Here is a 20,228-nt window from a genome sequence, read left to right as displayed (position 1 = left end):
CAGTATAGATGTAGCCTAAGAGGAAAACCAACTGAAGAGAGCTGGCAGTTTTTTAACGGGACATTATTAAGGGACCAAAAGCAAACTTTTCTACTGCAAAGGAAAGATAGAAAGTATAGCAGGAGCCCATCTTGGATCAACCAGGAGATCTCTTATGATCTAAAAATCAAAAAGGAGTCACACAAAAGTGGAAACTAGGTCAAATTATAAAAGATGAAAATAAGCAAACAACACAGGTATGCAGGGGCAAGATTAGAAAGGCAAAGGCACAGAATGAGCTAAATCTAGCTAGAGACATAAAGGGTAACAAGAAGACATTCTACAAGTATATTAGAAGCAAGAGGAAGACCAAGGACAGGGTAGGCCCATTGCTCAGTGAAGAGGGAGAAACAATAATAGGACACTTGGAAATGGCAGAGGTGCTTAAGGACTTCTTTGTTTCGTTTTTTTGTCAAAAAGATGGATGGTGACGGGATGCCTAACATGATGAAGGCTAGTGGAAATGGCCTTGGGGTAGGTTTAGAAGTTAAAATTAAAAAAAAACAAGTTAAAAATTACTTAGAAAAGTTAAATGTCTGCAAGTGACCAGGGCCTGATGAAATGCATCCTAGAATACTCAAGGAGCTGATAGAGGAGGTATCTGAGCCTTTAGCTATCATCTTTGAAAAATCATGGAAGACAGGAGAGATTTCAGAAGACTAGAAAGGGGCAAATAACAACAACTCAGAAAACTACTTCGATCAAAGAAATCATTAAGCACCTCTGCCATTTCCAAGTTTCCTGTTGTTGTTTCTATTTGCATCCATCTCCCAAAATAAAAATTGTGTGTAGACATACCCGTACAAAATGGGAAGTGATTGTCTAGGAAAGTGTACTGCAGAAAGGGATCTAGGGATTATAGTGGATCACAAATTAAATGAGTCAACAGTGTGACACTGTTGTGAAAAAAAGCAAACATGATTCTGAGATGCATTAACAGGAGTGTTGTGAGCAAGACACGAGAAGTCATTGTTCCATTCGACTCTGCAGTGATTAAGCCTCAATGGGAGTATTGTGTCCAGTTTTGAGCACTATATTTCAAAAAATATGTGGAGAAATTGGAGAAGGTCCAGAGAAGAGCAACAAAAATTATGAAAGTGAGGTAAGGCTGAAGGAATTGGGCTTGTTTAGTTTGGAAAAGAGAAGACTGAGAGGGGACATGATGGTGGTTTTCTGGTATCTATAAGGGTGTTATAGGGAGGAGGGGGGAAAATTGTTCTCCTTGGCCTCTGATGATAGGACAAGAAGCAATGGGCTTAAATTGCAGCAAAAGAAGTTTAGGTTGGACATAAGAAAAAACTTCCTGCCTGTCAGGGTAGTTAAATGCTGGAATAAATTACCGAAGAAGGTTGTGGAATCTCCATCACTGGAGATATTTAAGAGCAGGTTAGACTGACATCTATCAGGGATGGTCGAGATGGATCTTGGTGGGGACTAGACTTGATGATCTCTTGAGGTCCCTTCAAGATCTAGTAGCCTATAATTCACAGTTCATTGTTGTAGCTGATAGGCTACTAAGTGGCCTTGTCTGGCTTTTCCATTGTAGTATATGAGGTGTGAGCAGTGGGAGTGACTCAAAGCAACAAATATGAAATAGATATTCACAGGTCAATGTTCCTAATTTCATATACAAAAATGATACATGCATACAAATGAGATAATCCTAGTCAGTAAACCACAACCTTTCCAATTATATGTTACATGAGCACATCCCAGTTATGACATTCATGCTAGCATGTAGAATATTGCATTACAGTTCTTAAAGACATTTTGTCCCCATTGGTATTCCATTATCCATCTTCCTTTGTGTTGTGTTTTGAGGTCTACCATTCTGAAAAGGAACTGATTGGAATGGTGTGGGGCTGCACCTCCTTTTATGCTCTTGTACTAGAGTAGGAGGCACATAGGGCAGGCATGGATCCACTAGCATTGCTAACAAAACAAAACCCTCTGTTCAAGAGTACACAGGGCCATGCCCATCGCACACATAGGGACAAAACTTTGAGAACTGTTACCGTGCAATGTAAAATACCTCTCCTTTTCCACATCTCATTTAGCTAGGCTGTAAATTAACACACACGCAAGGTGACTTAAAACAATGAGGACAGTAGCTTGCACTGCTGTGCTCATGTTGCTTATATAAGTTTTGATTCAGTGGGGCAACGGCGCTGTTTGTTCAATGTAAGGATGTTAAGCAACGGTTCATTTACTAGTCGAGTAGTCGATGGAATTTTCATCGACTACTCAACTAGTTGATAGGCACTTTCGCATTCCCCAGTGGGGACTCTTGTGCATTCAAAGCAGAAGCACCCTCATGGAGCCTGGAGTTAGTGGGGAACTTAGAGTCCCCCTCAGACCTCGGGCTCCATGCTTTGCTACTGATTTGAAATGCCACACAGAGCCAGCTGGGGACGCCTCAGCTGATACCGGGCTCCGCGTGGCATTTCAGTGGAACCCGGGATCAGTTGGGGGAAATGTCGTGCTGGAACCTGGGATCAGCTGGGGAGTTGCCAGCTGACCCCAGGCTCCACACGTGACAGTGCCGCATAGCTGATCCTGGGATCAGCTGTGTGATGCTGCCTCTTTTAATGCTGCCTCAGTGTCTCAAAGCAGCAGCACACAGTGGATCCCAGGCTCAGCTGTGTAGCACTGCCACTTTGAAGTGCCCCCTCTTCTCCTCCCTTTGCTGTCTCTATCTGAGGGAATCGACTAATCACATTTGCTTATTGGATAGTCGACTAGTCCTTAATATCCCTAGCTCAATGTGGAAGAGGGAAGAGAGGAGAATTCCCTGACTCCTACAAGTGGACGCATTACAAAGATTTGTTTCAGGCTCACTCATAGCAACAGTTTGCAAATGACCTTTATCCCAGTGTTTCAGGGTAGCAATTTAGAGATGAGTCTTTCTATAAACAATCAGATTGGGGAACTGCGATATTGAAATGGCAAGTTACCCTGTATAGACCTCTCCAAATCTCTGATAACAAAATTGATCTCATCTTGGTAAATAGACTTTGTATTTAAAGGGACAGTCCCATATTTAAACCTTCTGCAGGTATCCCTTCTTTGTTTGTGCCCCAACCTTGCAGGTCCACAGGCAGGGACACTTACCATCTTCTTCACATGCTGCCCCCATTCTAAGTCCTACCCCTTGGGAATGAACATAGGGCTGCTCTGTCCCCTAGACACCATCTCCTACAGACCCACCTCTCTGGCTGGGTTAGCTGACGATCCTTTAGGCAAGTTCTTTGAGCCCTGGTGCTCAATGCACACTTAGGGTGTGTCTAGACTACATGCCTCCTTCGACGGAGGCATGTAGATTAGCCAGATCGGAAGAGGGAAATGAAGCCGCGATTAAAATAATCGCGGCTTCATTTAAATTTAAATGGCTGCCCCGATCTGCCGATCAGCTGTTTGTTGGCAGATCGGGGCAGTCTGGACGCGACGCGCCGACAAAGAAGCCTTTCTTCATCGGCACAGGTAAGCCTGGTTTCACGAGGCTTACCTGTGCCGATGAAGAAAGGCTTCTTTGTCGGCGCGTCGCGTCCAGACTGCCCCGATCTGCCGACAAACAGCTGATCGGCAGATCGGGGCAGCCATTTAAATTTAAATGAAGCCGCGATTATTTTAATCGCGGCTTCATTTCCCTCTTCCGATCTGGCTAATCTACATGCCTCCGTTGAAGGAGGCATGTAGTCTAGACACACCCTTAGGGCTTAACCTTTTCCTGCCCTCACCGTAGCCAGGGGAATGGAGGAGGCTGGGTTCTATTGGTGGCCAGCAGCAGGTAGAGGTATTAACTGCTTTTCTACACTCTGTGGGCAGGAAGGGACAAGCTGCTTTTAACCACATGGAACTGGAGAGGGTGGGAGGGAAAAGATGACATCTGGAAAAACATGGGCCAGGTCATTCCTCCCCCCCGCCCCTTAACTGGAAGCAGCTCCGCTCCTTCCCCTCCCAGACAGTGCGGAAAGGCTGCTGTTTGCTATTCTGTAGTGAACCCTGAAACAAATGGGGGGGGGGGAAGGGGGCTGTGATCCTGCATGCTCCCTTCATGTTTTCTGGAAAAGATGCAGTGCCAGGTACCTGGAGAATCAGGTTCCTTCCGGGGGGAATGGCCAGGCATGTAGGGTAGAGAGCACTGGATAGGGAGGGTTTGGTCAATTCAGTCAGCCACATCCCATCCCCATGTGAGAGAGGTGTATGGGAATGAAGCAAAATGCAGAACTATGTAGCACTTTAAAGACTAACAAGATGGTTTATTAGATGATGAGCTTTCGTGGGCCAGACCCACTTCCTCAGATCAAATAGTGGAAGAAAATAGTCACAACCATATATACCAAAGGATACAATTAAAAAAAATGAACACATATGAAAAGGACAAATCACTTTTCAGAACAGAAGGGGGATGCGGGGTGGGAGGGAAGGAAGGTAAGTGTCTGTGAGTTAATGATATTAGAGGTGGGGAAAGGTAGATGTCTGTGAGCTAATGGTATTAGAGGTGATAATTGGGGAAGCTATCTTTGCAATGGGCAAGGTAGTTGGGGTCTTTGTTCAATCCCCCCCGGAGAGTGTCGAATTTTAGCATGAATGACAGTTCAGAGGATTCCCTTTCAAGTGCAGATGTAAAAGGTCTTTGTAGCAGAATGCAGGTAGTTAAGTCGTTGAGACAGTGTCCTTTCTGGTTAAAATGGCAAGAAATTGTATTTTCTTTGTGATCTTGTCTGATATCTGTTTTGTGGGCATTAATCCTTTGGCGAAGTGTCTGAGACGTTTGTCCAATGTACATAGCAGACGGACACTTTCGGCACATGATAGCATAAATTATATTTCTGGATGCACAGGAATATGTGTTCTTGATCTTATAACTCACTTGGTTAGGTCCAATAATGGTATCAGCATAATGAATATGTGGACAAAGCTGGCAACGGGGTTTGTTGCAAGGGAAGGTACCAGGGTTGGTATTAGTGTGGTATGTCCTGTGGTTGTTGGTAAGAATCATCTTGAGATTAGGTGGTTGTCTATAGGAGACTCTGGGTCTGTCTCCCAGAGCCTCTTGGAGTATGGTATCCTGTTCCAGTATAGGCTGTAGTTTATTGATAAAGTGTTGGACAGGTTTAAGTTGGGGGTTGTAGGTGATGACAAGTGGTGTTCTATTGTTGGTTTTCTTGGGTCTGTCTTGAAGTAGATGGTTTCTAGGTATTCGTCTGGCTCTTTCAATTTGCTTTTTTATTTCTCCGGGTGGGTAGTTGAGATTTATAAATGCTTGGTAGAGATCCTGAAGCTTCTGGTCTCTGTCAGTGGGATTAGAGCAGATGCGGTTGTGAAGGGCTTGGCTATAGACGATGGATCGTATGGTGTGTTATGGATGGGAGCTGGAAGCAGGTAGGTAACTGTATGAGTCAGTGGGTTTTCTGTAGAGAGTGGTGTCTAATTTTCCATTCTTGATTTGTACTGTGGTGTCCAGGAAGTGGACCTCTCATGTAGAATGGTCCAGGCTGAGGTTGATGGTGGGGTGTAGGTTGTTGAAATCTCTGTGGAATATCTCCAGTGTTTCTTGGCCATGCGTCCAGATCATAAAGATGTCATTGATGTAGCATAAATAGAGAAGGGGTAAAAGGGGATGGGAGTTGAGGAAACGTTGTTCTAGGTCAGCCATAAAGATGTTAGCATACTGTGGGGCCATGCGTGTACCAGAATGAGTGTGTGCCATCTCTCCCTGAGCAAACCCTAAGGCTAAGAAGGTAAATAAAGAGACACAGTATTTCTTTTTAACAGGGGCTCAGTCAACTTGATGTTGATTTGAATGTTTGTACTGCATAGTTCTGACTGATTACCATTGAACTTGCTTGAATATGGGTAATTTTACCAGGTGCTCTGTATTCAGCATAGGGAAATAGTCACCCTACTTAGCATCTCAGTAACTTAAGCCCTCTAGGCATTTTTTTTTGTTTGTTTTTATAAACAAATTCCATGCCCCCAAAGGCAAAGCTGGGAGCAGCACAAACTCCATTGTCATTGAAGTGCATGCCCTAGCCCCAGACACAGCTCTTAAGCATCTCAATATGAAATTCAGAGCTTCAAACTTCCAAGCTTCCCCCAATGATGCCCCTGCACCCTCACAAACAACAGCATCCTACTTTTAAATAGGGTGTCTCCTCCATGACATGGGCCTAATTCATTCTGCTTTAGCCCTGGCCTGTCATGCTGGCTCCAAGGCAGGCCCCTATGTAGAAAAAACATTATTCCTTTGGGATGGGCCAGCAGTTGAGACTGTCAAAGTTGAAGGTCGCAAATGCAGTCTTGATGGTCAGTAACAGATCTTCGAGCACCTATCCTGGTCAAGGCTGCATCCGTAAGACATTAGAATTGGCTGCCCCTAAGGTAAATTCAGATGTGTTCCAACACAGGTTACAGAATAGTCATAATCTGATATGGCTATCCGAGTCCTAACTAGCTAATTTGGCTCCTGAGGCAACACCGTCCTTGGCATGGACGGGGGTGCTGACATGGCGCAAGGCACGAGCGAAGAGAAGGTAGTAGCTGTCTTTTCTGCACCCCCTCAGCATTGCACCTGAGGCAAGTGCCTCACACTCCTCACCCAGCCCTGATGGCTGTATTCTGCTCTGTCCCAGCTAGTTGGGAGGAATGCAATAGCACTAACCAGGGCTATTGCTGGTCTGATTTCAGAGGTAAGGTGGAAAAAGCCTAAAAGTCTGTAGTGCAAGGGTCAGCAACCTTTCAGAAGGGGCATGCCCCAGCGTACCCTCCTGTCCTGGGACGCGCTGCTCTCCCGAGAGGTGGGGAGGGGCTCTCTCCACCGCACACCCTGCTTGCTCTCCTGCCCTGGGTTCCCAGTCAGGGGGAGGCTGTGCAGCTCCCATGTCCCACCTTCCTGGAGCACGGGGGAAAGTAGGGTAGATAAGGCAGCACGTGTGCTGCTATGGGGAGAGGAGGAGCAGCACCTGCAATCTGGCATGGAGCCTCGGGGCTTCCTCTTTCCCCTGCAGAAAGCTGGCACTGGCATCTTGCGGGGGTCACAATGCTGGATCTCCAGCATGGGCTCCCCATTATGGGGAGGCGGGGCAAGGAGGAGCCTGTTCATTGCATGTGCCACTGAAATTCATCTTGCGTGCCACTTATGGCATGTGTGCCATATGTCGCCAACCCCTGCTGTAGGGTCAAGAGTCTGCTTTGTTTCAAACTGGTAATGTGAGAATTGATAATGATTCTCAAACTCTGGGGATTACAAATGGTACACAGCAGGAGTACCGATCAGAAGGGGATGGATTATTTGAGGGGGAAGTTGGATTTGGGGGGAATTTCAGTCATCATCTATTCAATTTAGAAGAACTTTGGAAGAATTCTTGAAAGGTTAACTAATTCCACTATCAACCTCACTGCCTTTGTGAGTGAGCATGGAAGTTAAGGGGCTTAATTCCTCCACCTCACACATTTAAATCAGCACGAGTAGGAACATTACTTATTTTAAAATTGCATGGTACTGTTAACTATTCAAAGACTAAAGTAAAAATGGGATTTATAGCTACTGGCTACAATGCAAACTCAGGCCTGTATGGAGGAAATTCTCTGGGGAGAGGGTGCTTTTTTTGTTAATGTGGACCACAAGGCTGTGAATGCACCTCTCCATGGTCCCCCAAGTAAGCATGCTCCAGCCAGCTGGGGGAAGGCAGGAGCAGCGTGCTGTTCATACCTCCCTTCCCCATGCTCTGGCTGGTTGGGGAAGACTGGGGCTGATTTCCCCCACACCCCAGGAGCAAGGCTGGGGGTGGGGCTGGGCCATGTTCCAGGGGGAAGTGGGGGAGATCAGCCCCAGCTTTCCCCTGGCTGGGCTGGAGCATGAGGGAGGGAGGCTCAGGCAGCATGCTGCTCTTGCCTTCCCTCCAGCTGGCCAGAGAATGCTTACTTGGGGGGCCATGGGTGAGGTACATTCACACCCACCTAGGGTTGTCATATGTTTTCGACAAAATTACCAGACAACTTGATCTGAGAGGTGGGGGGGAGAGGGGAGAAGCAGGGAACGGATCGTGCGAGGAGTGGGGCTGACGCGGGAGATCGGGGGGGGGGGGAGCGGGGCTGTCTGAGGGAGATTGGGGGGGAACCAGCTGGCAGGAAGCAGGGCTTGTTCGGGAGGGGGCTGGGGGGGAGTGGGGCTGACTGAGGGAGATCGGGGGGGGGACCAGATAGCAGGGGGCAGGGCGGACCAGGAGGAGGTCGGGAGAGCAGGGCTGGCAGGGGATATCGGGGGGAAACCTACCAGTGGGGAGCAGGGCTGGTCGAGAGGAGTGGGGTTGGCTGGAGGAGATTGGGGCGGGGGAGAACCGACTGGCCAATGCAGAGTAGGGCTGGTCGGGAGCGGGATTGGTGGGGGAGATTGGAGGGAAACCGGCTGGTCGGGAGTGAGTCGGTGGGAATGGGTCTGGCTGGGAGAAATCGGGGGGAGGGGAACCAGCTAGCAGGGAGCAGGGCTGGCTGGGAAGAGGTCAGGGGGAGCGGGGCTGGCAAGGGGGGAACCGGCCGGCAGGGAGCAAGGTTGGCCCGGGCGTACGCAGATCCCGCGTCGCTGCCCGTCCCGCACACGGTCCCGGCGGAGCGCATGGGTGAGTCCAGCCCCAGGGATTCCATCCCTCCCGCTCCTCCTCCCCCACCCCCTTCCCCCCTCCACTGCGTAATTGCATTCTGCCTGGCTGCTAGACATGCTCATGCAGCATGAGCAAGTCTACCAGCCAGGCAGTACGCAACTATGCACTGATACTCATGATAATAATACAACTTATTTCATTATATATCAGGTATTTTCTCAATTTGTTTCCCTGACAGAAAGCTCAAATATCGGACTCTCCAGTTCAAAACCGGACACCTGGCAACCCTACACCCTCCCTGTGTAGGGGCCTGATGTTGTAACTACAAGGTACTGCCAAGGTGGGGTGAACAGTGAATGGCACTGACACCGTTCTTTGCTCTGAGTTTTGTTGGTCTCTTCCTGCCAAGAAGAGTGTTCTCCGAACCCTGTTCTCACACCTGAGTCTCTTATTTGACAGTCTGGAAAATTAATATCCACCTAAGGCATGTAGCTGCACTTCCAGCAAGACTCTGCACTTTTTACATCTGTTTATGGCAGTACATAAAAGATCATTGTCCACAGATAGTTAATTTTTAAGATTGTTCAAGACTGCTGTGTGGAATTAGATGCTGCTGATTTGCTAATACTTCATTTACGACGTTACTGTAGTATCTTAAATTATTAGCTGGTGTATGAGTGAAACCCAAGATGCTACACCGAAACCATAGCCTGAGGATTGTCACTGAGCCTTGTATTTGTGTTCCTGATAAATACGTGAATACTTAATAGCTTAGTCATCACTTTCTAAACTGGAGCCAGACAGAATGTTTGTTTAATTGAACAGAACTCTTCATCTGCAAGAAAGCTCTTCCCATGCCTCTAACCTCATCTAGTTGGTTATACTCTGCTTTCCCTGCATAACCTTATCACTATCTCTCATTCTTAAAGGCTACAGAAGTTGTTCAGTAAGTGCCAAATTTGATATTGGTTATCTAGTGTTGCTGTTTGCAAATGTTCTGCGCCTGGTAAGGTGCACCTCCACAGCATGCAATGTGCCTTTGCAATGCATGTGAAATTGCTGGCAGCATGGCCTAGCAGAGAAGCTGCCAGATTTGCTTGCTTCTTTCCACGAGGGATGTAAAATCCCATTTAATTGGTTAACTGGTTAAACATATTGTTTAAAGCACCCTCCTCCCCCTCCTCCGGCAGGGGGGCAGGGGCTGCACCTGCTGGGGTGGAACATCCCCTGCCTGCATCAGGCCAGGCCACCCTGCAGGCAGGGGTTGACCCAGTAGCCTGGCCGGAGCAGCCTCTGTCTGCAGCAGACCCTTGCAGTGGTCTGGAGCAACTCCCTGCTTGTGGCAGGTGGGGAGCTGCTCCAGCACTCACCAGTTAACCTTAATTGGGTGATGCTTACCAGTTGACTGGTTAATGGTTAAATATTCACATCCCTACTTTCCAATGCCACTTTGAAGGTAGCAGCATGTATGTGACTGTATGGGGGGAAATGAAGTTATGCAGGGGAAGGAATGACTGAAGATGAAAACCAACCAGAACATATTTTTTAAATGAGTGAGTGATGTAATGAACAAATTCTAATGTGTTTATTTTACTAAGCACTACCAGATGCACTGTCACTTTCCCTTGTGACTCTGCAGTGCTCCTGATACTCATTTTATATTTCTTTAAATCTATCAATGAAATTAAATGGGGAGAAAAGAACACATTTATGGGTGAGATTTCAAATGTGCAAAATCTAGAGGACTAAAAGTAATAATTCACACTGCAACTGTATCTTGATCCTGGTGCACAATAATTATACTTGAGAGAATTACTGAGCACAGGACTGGGAACCAGGACTTCATGTATACTTAATCTCAGCTCTGATCATGAATTGCTTTGTGGCCTTGGTCAAATTACTTAACATATCTGCTAGCATTTCTACAAATAGAGATAACATTTTTAGAGCATGAATTTTATAGTAGAGGGGACAGACTCAGTTATAGGTGTACAACAGCTGAAACATCATGCATGCTTCCAGAAGTTAGTACAAAATTATCAGAAAGGTGTTGGAGACTGGTCGATTTGTAAAGTGTTCTGATGATACAGCACTATACAAAGGGCTAAGCAGTATTATATTTTTATTACTACAGATGCACCAAGCGCTCCAGCTGCAAGTGCTATAAGAACCACAGTTTTGAGTGGCCTGATGTTTGTGTTTTAAAATCACAACCATCATGTTATTAAATAGTGTTGTTTGGATTTAATATATTTGACTATTATGAGAAGGTGGCAGTAGAATTTTGTGAAAACTGGAAGTAGAAATATAAGGAAACTGGGAATCTTCCATAAGGAACAGGTTGGTACTAACATACTTTCAAAAGCAATAAAATATTTAATTAAATCTGGTGAATATCTCAATATTTAATTAATAACATTTAAAATGCTTACTTCCGGACCCATTTTCTACTGACTAAAACTTTCTTGTGGGTCAGAAATTGTAATAATGATCCATGCTTCACTTCCCAGTGCATTAGTTACAGGATATGCTGTGTCTAGCCATGCTGCAGATGTTTCATTGCTAATAGTGCTGCACATAGGCTTAGCGCTAATAGTGCTGAAGCTATTTACATGGTCCTGTGAAAACAGATGCATCTATTTTAAATTAACTAAATATATAGGGCCATGTTCTGATTCTCAGTGATTCTCAGTTTTCTCCATACAAGTGACACTGCCTTCATTTTGCAATATGAAAAGGAGCCTGGTGGTCATGACCCCCCAAAAACACTTGTTTGCGACCCTTCCAGGTTGAAAACCAATGCCCTTACTCCCATTGAGTTGACTCTTATTCCATATAGGAGCCCACTGAAGTAAATGTGACCACTTGTAGTATAAGGTACTGTCCAACATGAGCCAGGGCATTAGAAATCTTTCCCCTAACAACAAACAAAAATGAGATAAGGGGTAATGTCTCATAACTGAATATTAATACATAGTGATAAACAATGATGAAAAATAAAGCAACCTCTTAATTGTAATGAACACAAACAGTTAAAATATATTTTAGAAGTGTTTTGCATATTAATAATTGGATAATTAAAATGTCTGAAAATATTTTCCACTATTTATCTGATTTGCTTTCTTGTGGTATTTATCTCCCTTTAGATGCTGAAACTATAAATTGATGGATTTGATTTGTAATGCTTTTGTTTGGGTTCATAGTATTACAAGAGAATGCATACAACTTACAAAAAATTACACTTATATTCCTAATGGACTATCCTTCCTTGCCCACATATAAATGTTTGCAGTGCTTAAATGTTCAATGTAAACTACCTGACAGTGTGTCATTTAATTCCTCCTGCAGAAGAACTACTGCAGAATAAAAGTTGACTTGTACAAATGAAATATTGACCTCCCTACCTATTTTTATATAGTGCTTATCTTTTGTTTTTGCAGAGAATGATTTCTCTCTCCACCTTCCCACCCTTTCAAGAAGTACCATAATAATTATATCATCAATGTGCTGTTCCTGATTTTCAAGAGGTCCCTAATTTAGTTTCAAATCTGTCTTCATGAACATGTTGTCCCTCATGATTTTGGCAGATAGACTAATGGATTTTCATTTTCAGAACCCTTTTTATCCAAATTACCTTACTGGAAAACCCACAATTGTGGTTACTGCAAATATTGTTTTTATTTTGTAATTTAAACCTGATTTACCCTCTTTATGCATTTTTTTCTATATTCCTTTATTTCCCTATGCAGTGACACTCTGCACAGATCACATGCACTATGAGGATGATGTTATCAATAACTCCACTGAATCAAGATGTTCCAATATGTGAAGAACAGGGCTATGTCAATTCCAATAGGTTTCTTTGTATACTTAACAACAACAGGAACTAGGGCTATTGCTGTAGGAAAATGGACAGGCGTAACAAGTCTCTTTATTAGGCTCTGGCTCCACAGTTCTTATCTGTACCGATCTAAAGCAGGATATGGGCTACCCTTCCCAACTGCAGTGAATAGGTGTCCATATCACAAAAACCATCACAGTTGGCTCCTTTGCCAGTCTCAGAAAAGAGGTCAATTCATGGAGAATGTCCCTACTGAGAGTCCCACTAGGCCAGACTTGAAGCAGGCTCCTGGGGCCATTCTAAAGCTTTTGTGATGATAAATAGAACTTAACTCTCAAGGACTGTCAGGTCTGCACCTTTTCCTCAACCACATGTGAGGCCAGAATTTAGGCTGTCTACACTTTTAAGGTTTGGCAAGGAAAGTGCTGTGGACAGCCAGGAGTCACCAAAACTGGAAACCTGCCAAATCTGTTTTTCTGGTGACCGCTGTCAACAATTCTTGGCCACATATGCAATGCAGAAAAGATACAGAGAACCATACAGTGTTCATACTGATTGAAAACAAACACTTTGCTTTTTGAAGTGCTGGGATTTTTCACTTTTCCATTTGAAAATTCAGGATGGAATTTTATTTTGCCAAAAATGCAAATACACTTTCTTACAGTTACAGGGTGTGTGTTTTTTAATACTTGTTCTAACATAGGGTGACCAGATAAGTGTGAACAATGGAAACTGGGGCACAGTAGTGGTGGTGGTGGGTAAATAAAGTGATTGTAGAAAAAGGCTTGAATATCAGAACTGTCCCTATAAAAGTAGAGTATATGGTCACCCTATTCTGCCCTCATAGAACTAATTTTGCATCAAAAGTGCTAAGATGCAATAATGCATACATCAGCTTTCTCAAGTGGAAAAACAATTCACTACTCTTTAAATTTGGCACAACTTTATATGTGGGGCAGTCTTGGGTTTATGGGGAAGCAATATATCTGCCTTGAACACGCCTGTTGTTTTTCCAGAGTACAGATGCACTGGAAGAGTGGTGTGTGGGAATCTAGGACTGGAATAGGAAAGAATGCTGTAAATTAGGATTGAGATGCATTGACAGAGCTGTAGCCATGGGTGGGTGGGAAATGAAATGGAGGTTGAAGGTGAGCTCAGGCGTGGAATAGGATACTTCAAATCAGAATGAGAAGAATTGGCAGCACAATTGATGTAGAGTCCAGAACTAGTGAAGCAGATAGCTTTAGCTTTTGGGGGTGTAGTTGCAGAGCACATAAGGGCCTTGAAGTGGAATCACAAGTGGTTCTTGCAGGGGAAGAGTGAGTAGTGTGTGTGCTCCAGGTGGGACAGGAGAGGGTGATGCAAACTGGCATCAACTCACACTGAGGAGAGGAAGCAAAATGCAGGACAATGTAGCACTTTAAAGACTAACAGGATGGTTTATTAGATGATGAGCTTTCGTGGGCCAGACCCACTTCCTCAGATCAAAAAGCTGAGGAGAGGAAGCCTTGCTTGCTTGCCTGCCTGATTTACACCTTTCTCTGGCCAGTCCGATGGCCACACTTACCAAGAAGTGGGGGGAGCCTGCTCTGTCCTGCACCTCCCAAGAGGAGGCCAGCCCTTCTCCAATTATGTTAGCTACTTTTCTGGACCATAGGGGGGAAAGAGCCAGTTCTGCAGGAAGGTCCCTCACCTTCCAGCCCTACAGCTATGGACACACTCCTGTGCAGGGGGGGAGGGAAGGGGAAGGAGTGAGGGAAAAATCCCGTGGCATCTGGGCCATGATGCCCTGACAGCCACCTCTCCTCCAAGTGCCTCCATCCTTTCCACGGGGGTTTAAATCCCCTGGCCTCCTCAGGCTCCCCTCACCCTAGCTGTGACTCACTGATTTCTACGCCCCCGCCCCCCAGGGGACAGCCGTGCACACTCACTGCTCACGCAACCAGTCAGGGTAGCCTCGCAGCGCGAGCGCGCGCGCGCGCTCCCTCCGGCTCCGCTGCGTGCACCAGCGCCCGGGCGCGCTCCGCAGCGCCGGGGGTGCGCGCCCTTTATGACAGGTGGCCGCGCGTTGCGCGCTCCCGGGGACAGCAAGGTGGTGGTGGGAGGGGGGGAGAGAGAGAGAGAGAGAGCCGGGTCCAGCGGCAGAGGAAACAATGGCAGCGGCGACAGCAGCGCTGTAGGCACCTTCTGAATGGGAGAAAGCAACCTGGGTGGGGGCGGAGGAGGAGGAGAGGAAGAAACAGCCGCGGCGGAGGAGGAGGAGGCGGAGGGAGCCACCCCCCCGCAGCAGAGCAGGGGGGCAGCCGGCGAGCGCCGGGTGACTGCAAGCCGGAGAGGGCGGGGGGACTGGGCGGCCAGCGTCCCCGGCATGGCTGCGGGGCCATGGGGGCTGCTGTGAGCCGCGGGCGCTGAGAGGCGCGGGGAAGCGCTGGCTCCATCACCCCCCGGAGGAGGGAGGCAGGCGCGTCCACCTGCACGCACGGGAGAGCCGGGCTCATGGAGCAGCGGTGACTGCCGCAGCCGCCGCCGCAATCCCCAGCCTTGCCTGCGGGAGGCAAGGGGGGTGGCCCCCCCAGCCAGCCCCGGCCCCCCTCGCAGGCCTGGTGCCAAGGTAAGTCTGCGCCCGGCAGCCTGGCGGGCTTCGCTTGCTGGAGTTTAGCTGGGGGGGGGAATGCAGCTCCCGGGAGCCCTGGCTCAGCCCTGCCATCCGGGAAAGGCCCTTTCCTCGGTGGGGAGAAGCGGCGCAGGCACACGCAGCCCCCAGCCGGCTGCGCTCGGGTTGGAGTGTGCGGCGGCGGCGGGGCTGCTGATTAGCAATTGCATGTTGGAGGGAAGGGTCTGTCTTGTTGCCGTCTCCTGCCAGGAGGGAAACAAAAATCGTGTCAATCAAATTCCTCCAACCTTTGCTGTGTCTCCCGTGAGCGGTGGGAACGCGGAGACGCTTTCCAGGCGACCTGGGGGGCGGCGGGGCAGGAGTGAAGTTTAACCCTTCCCGTCCCATCGAGCAAGGATGGATTTCCCAAAAAGGGGGAATGTGTCGGCTCCGCTCTGTTGCTCCTGGCTTCTTTCTCGTGTCGTAGAACACTGAAAGTGGAATTCCGGGCAGAGGCTTACAAGGCGCAATGAGTTGCTTTAATACATGTTCGGAGGGGAAAGAAATGAGAGATTCGGAGCAAACTGTCAGAAGGGGCACCGAAGGTGTGTGAATACCACAGACTTTTCGGCTGTGGAACTACTAGTGGAGGAATGAAATTAGACTTGTGTTTCTGTCCGCTCCAAATTTGCTTTTTGCATTTTTGAATACTTCCAGAAGTTTTTTTTTAAAAAAAAAAATCATACGTCACGCTATTAGTTGTAAGTCTTTGGGCAACTATTATTATTGGTTTCGTACATTTCCTGTTTGTGATCACTGAGAACTGTTTAAGAAATATATTTAATTTGTCTCTGAATCCCTGGTAAAGAAAATTTTGGTAAAAATACGGCATTGGAGTACTTTGAGAGAGACTGAATGTCAGGTACTTTATTTACTGCGATTTCTGATGAGAACTAAAATATTCCACTGTGTGTGTGTGTGGGGGGGGGGGGGGGAAGGTTCTATAACCCAAAGTACTGTAGGCCATTTGTATTTTCTGTGTCTTACTTACACTACTTACACACTGGATAACATATGACCAGGTTTTTATTTACAGCAATGACGTTTTGAATGGTAGAAGAATTTACACTGAAATCTCATTTTTAGCGAGGAACAAAAAAGCATTAAAGTAACTGTCATTTCACATATTAAACTAGAAAACTGGCTAATCAAATAAAACTGGCTCATTGTCTGAAACTCTATCTCAGTGAAAAATGCGGCTGTGAATATAATTAACCATCTGTCTGGTGAGCAATTGAAAATTGGACTCATATTTTTATTTCAGTATCTTCCGTTCTGAACTGCATTTGTGCAACAGTGACAGCAGTAATGTATTTTTGTTTACTAAGTGTAATGTATGGCATGTGTTGTAATACCTGATTTAAAAAAATCAATGCCCAAAATTAATTGTGCAATCTGAAAATGGAATGTTTACAGTATAGCAACCCAAACCAATTCTAAGGGACTAGTGACTAAAAATGCATAACCTTTGCTTGTCTCTAAAATATCATCTACCCCCTGCTGAAAATATGTAGTTTACACATTCACCAGGTGAAAGGACTTTGTGTGTGTACCGGGGAAGATGAAGAGGACAGGCGTGTGTGTGTGTGTGTGTGTGTGTGTATGAGAGAGGGGAATCTTCTTTCTTGTAATAAAAAAAATTATTTGGCCTTGGAATTTGGTCTGAACCTTCCCCCATCTCTGCTTGGTGGTCTGTTCATCCTTTTTGCCCCTTGCTGGCCTCTCTGGTCAGCTTGCTTGCAATCTATTCACATCTATCAACATCCTGGTATTCAGATTTGCTTTTGCTGTGTTTTAGGTACCTGCTGTTATCAGTGGAACAGTATGGTAATGCAGTAACCACTGTGCCAACAGCAAAATATCTCTGGTAGGAAGTGTGTGTGTGTGTGTGTGTGTGTGTGTGTGTGTGTGTGTGTGTGTGTGTGTGTGTGTGTGTGTGTGTGTGTGTGTGCGCACACACTTTTTTGTTTTAGTTTAGGAAGAGGAAAATCCTAAAAGGTGGTGGTGGGGGGGGAGAATGACAGCACTCAAGCAGGGAGGATGCAATTAAGTTACTTCAGCTGATACCTAATACAAGAATACATTTGTTAAAATATGTGAACTGTGCACAAGGCAGCAATCTTCAGTGAACCACTTTTTAAACAAATATTTGACAAAAGAACAGACCTGTTAAATGGATAACAATTATGTAAGCACATGGTGGGGTTTGACGTATGTCAAGTCTGTTAAATAAATCAACCTGTTCAATGAATAAATCTGCTATGCACCAATGCTTTATTTTTTAAAAAGGGAAGAAACCTAGTTGTGCATTTAAGATCTTGCCTGCTGCGTATATGAATCTCATGCCCAATCTCATGAATCTCTTTGATAAGAGAGAGGTATTTGAAGGTATGTGTGTTTCAAAGTGGGGGGGAGAGAGAAGAAAGCAGCAAGTAATAAGATAAATATTAAAAATACACGATGAATGTGCTTAAGGATTCCCAGTGATATAATTCTCACTGATCCATGTCTTGATTGAGTATTTGCTTTGCAGTGGCAATGGTCCATACCCAGCTACATTGATTTTTTTGGGTTCTCAGTTCACAATGGCAGTTTTTGTGAATAATTATTTCCCCCAAAGTGCTAACTAAGGAAGAATGGCAGACCAGAGTTGGCCTGCACAGCAATACGGTATCTTTCAAATTGTGTAGGTGGCTGAAAATACACAACAGAGGACAAAAAAAAGGGAACAGACCAGCTAACTTCATGCATTTTTCTCCCTGTCCATCCCCAATCTAAGAAGCTCCCATCTGTGTCTTACCAAGTCGCTTATAACAGTGGTTTACCTAGTCTTCCTAATTGTTCCGGCCTGGGAGGTGTCTTTTCACTGAAAAAAATCTTGATGGGTAGATGCTAACTTTTCAAGCTAGTACAAATATATAGGTGAAATATAAGGCAGACTGTACTTTTATGGAGTACTCCCTGAGATTGATGATTCCTGCTGGATATTTGTGTGCGAACCACACACAAATGTCTGTGTGTGTTTAATCTTTCTCTTTTGATCTATTGAAAATAAGAGTGAATGTGTGTTGTGTGCATGCAATGCCCAGGTTGAAGCACACAAGAACAAGGACAAAGAATTCTCAGTTCAGAGCATCAGCTGATTTGGAATGCCCTTCCAGATTAGACAGATCCAGAATCCAGAATCCAACCATTTTTATGAGAAAGTCTTTCTACCTTTGAGATTTGCAACACCAGCACTTCTGGTAGTAGCTCCCTACAACCAAACACAGAAACCCAAACTACAAAAGAATAACACCTGCCTCTTAACTGCCTACCTCTAAAAAAAGAACAATCAACCAACCTGAAATGGTCAAATGAACCAACCAAAAATATCCCAAGCAGAAATCCCACATTCCAAAAAGGGAGAAGAGCCAGGGATTCCAGGAAGCCCTCTAAGACAGGGGTGAGGAATCTTTTTTAGGTCAGGCACTGCTAACCCACAGAAAAATCAGTTGGGGGGCCATATACAAGTGAGAAGCCCCTGACTGAGAAGGAAAAAGACACTTCTCACATTCCCCTCACATGCTAGAACTTTCGGGGGGAAGGAGAGGGGAAGACAGGCTAGTAGAGTTTATGCTCTTCAGCCCTATAGGTGGGGGCTGAAATACCAGCCCTGGAGGTGGTGGGCGACCCAATGTGGGGGGATCCCTGAGCCTTGAGGGCTGGATCCAGGCAATCTTGGTGCCACATTTGGCCCCTAGGCCTGAAGTTCCCCACCTTTGCTCTAGGACTTTGCTCTTTCCAATCTGTTTTATGTTGTGCTCAGATACTACAGTGACGGACTGAAGTTTAAAACCTCGGGTAGGTAGGTAGTCTGTGTGAAAAACAAAGCCAGATTGCCACTGTTGATTAGTAATGACAGTTTCAGGGGTTGATAGAAATTATGGAGAATCAGGATTAAAGGGTTAATGAAATAAGCTATTTCAGAGTTTTATACTCTCAACTGGATGAAGATTGTATATTTAGTCTCTCATAGATCTGGAGTAGTTTATCCCACTCTGGGATTGGTTTTACCCATGCATGGGTATCCATCCATTTATTCAGATGCTGCACAGTGTTGATTTTGTGGAACCATCCATCAGTGAATAAATGAGCCATATTACATAAAACCAAGTGAAACAGGTTTCACTGATACCTTATCAGACCTACCACTCTCACCATTCCAGCTATTGTCTCAATAAAATTGCAAGCTGCTTGGGGTAGGAGCTTGTCTTATTTGTTCTATGTACTGTACCTTGCACAATGGTGCCTTCCATCTTTTGGCTGCTAGATGCTACTGCAATACAATATTAAATAATGTGTTGAGTTGTCCTGTAGAGAGTGCTAAGCTTGACAAGTTTAAGGTAGTTCTGGTTTCCAGATGTTGTATATGGATTTTGCATAAGATCTTCAGAAACTTATGGATAACTGTTTTGCTCTCATTTTAAGTGGGTTGATAACTTCAAATTCCCACCCACTGACTTTATTAGCTTTGCTGATACCGAGTTGGTGTGAAAGTTATTGAAGTACCCATCATTTCTATAAAACAGTTTTGAACCTGCGCCCATACATTATACATAATAGGGCATTCCCATAAACAACAAAATAGAGTTACCTTTGGTGAGTAACATTTTGAACAGTTAGGTAGTAAATGCTAGCTATATTTTGTTAGCAATTCCAGGGGAATAATACAGTCTAGGTAAGACTGCAGTTGAATGACTGTTGCAAATTGATGTCTCCTGAGTGACAGATAGCAAGAGCTAGACCAATCAGCCTCTAATATTTCTGTAGCAATGAGCCTGTATCAAAGGATATCTTTCATCCAGTGTATTTGTCAGATCATGCTAAAACTTTTAATATTTAGGCCTGCTTGCATATTGAAAGTGTTTCGTATGTGTTTCACAGGAGATGACTATAGCAATCTGGATGGTTGTAAAGTTGTTAAATTGTAGGTATATTTAAAATTGTTCTGATTTTATATTGTGATTTTGCTACAGCTGTTTGAATGATATAAAAAATGCCATACCATGCCTGTGGTCCATCTGTCGAGTCTATTATCCTGTCACTGAGA

The 20,228-nt window shown here is 45.3% G+C and overlaps 1 protein-coding gene and 1 long non-coding RNA gene across 17 annotated transcripts in view; one reads left to right on the top strand and one right to left on the bottom strand.

Moving 5' to 3' along the window:
- LOC142831230 (uncharacterized) overlaps positions 1 to 15,557 on the bottom strand; it is a 65,097-nt gene extending 49,540 nt beyond the window's left edge. Inside the window, exon 1 of the long non-coding RNA XR_012906901.1 lies at positions 15,385 to 15,557. This is a non-coding gene — a long non-coding RNA (uncharacterized LOC142831230). The remainder of the gene's footprint in view (positions 1 to 15,384) is intronic.
- NEXMIF (neurite extension and migration factor) overlaps positions 14,042 to 20,228 on the top strand; it is a 292,741-nt gene continuing 286,554 nt past the window's right edge. For 11 of the 16 annotated variants that reach the window (XM_006136182.4, XM_075940882.1, XM_075940886.1 and 8 more), the window contains exon 1: positions 14,042 to 15,094. The gene's annotated coding sequence lies outside the window, so the exon portion shown is untranslated. The remainder of the gene's footprint in view (positions 15,095 to 20,228) is intronic. The other 5 variants (XM_075940888.1, XM_075940887.1, XM_075940883.1 and 2 more) reach the window with 1 other exon arrangement.

Source organism: Pelodiscus sinensis, chromosome 13, assembly GCF_049634645.1.
Source record: "Pelodiscus sinensis isolate JC-2024 chromosome 13, ASM4963464v1, whole genome shotgun sequence".
In the NCBI taxonomy this organism is placed as follows: Eukaryota; Metazoa; Chordata; order Testudines; family Trionychidae; genus Pelodiscus; species Pelodiscus sinensis.
The sequence above is the reverse complement of the archived record's forward strand: the minus strand, read 5'-3'. Positions and strand labels throughout refer to the sequence as shown.